Raw genomic sequence first — 993 nt, forward strand, 5'->3', positions numbered from 1 at the left:
ATTCTCTCTCTCTCTCTCTCTCTCTCTCTCTCTCTCTCTCTCTCTCTCTCATTTAACCAGTACAGATCTGAAAGCTATGGCTTCAAGGGTCCGAGAACTAATGCTCTCTGTATTTCTCCCTTTACATCTTTTCTTGTAAGATATACAATCAATTAGCAAACTTAATCAATTAACTAGCACGCAGGCTAAATCATCTAACAAACTAAACAGCTCATACACTGGCAACACACATAGATCAATGTGGAGTAATAAAAGATGTGCAAGAGCAGGGGCTATGTGAGAGTTTCCTGCAGAGCAGTGCTGCAGTCACACATCAGTTGGAGACTGGAGTTAATCATGTGATGTTTATCTCCTAACCAGGAGTGTTTCAAAGTTTTAATGCATGTGTTAAACAGAAAGCTTACCCGGACCATCCCTCCACTTACATATCTAGTTGTAATTGAAGACCTCTCATGAAAGCCCTTTGGCTAGAGGACATGCATTCAGGGCCCCAACTTTTAAATGGAGTTTGTTTCGTTCCACTGCTTCACTGTGATATAGTGGGGAGCACATAGTCAAGGTAGGAATGGAAGATTCCTCTGTCCAGGTAACTAGGGTTTATTTTTCTTATTTCCCTTTCAGGCCAGCCTTACACACATGCCACAGGCTTGCTAGTCTAAGGTCGGAATGCGAACCAGCACCTGATGTTTTTTGGGTGGAACAAACGAGAGCAAAACCCAACCTCTCTAAGCATCTTGCTCTTATGCTGGAGGGCAGGAGTAGAAGGCCTCCCTTAGTCTCTGCTCCTTGAATCCTGTGATCGGCAGCTCATTCTGAGGCTTGAGTTTTTCCTCTTTGTGTGTGTGTGTGTGTTGTCATGATCTCTTTGATGCCAGGCCATGTGCTGAAAGGAATGCTTTGTACCCTGGTAACCTTTGCTGCCCAGTGGCCATTAGCTTGGTGTGTAGCCTTGAGCAAGTTACTTGACCTCTCTGAGCTCAGTTTCATTATAGA

Source organism: Mastomys coucha, unplaced genomic scaffold (genome assembly GCF_008632895.1).
Source record: "Mastomys coucha isolate ucsf_1 unplaced genomic scaffold, UCSF_Mcou_1 pScaffold22, whole genome shotgun sequence".
Taxonomy (NCBI): domain Eukaryota; kingdom Metazoa; phylum Chordata; class Mammalia; order Rodentia; family Muridae; genus Mastomys; species Mastomys coucha.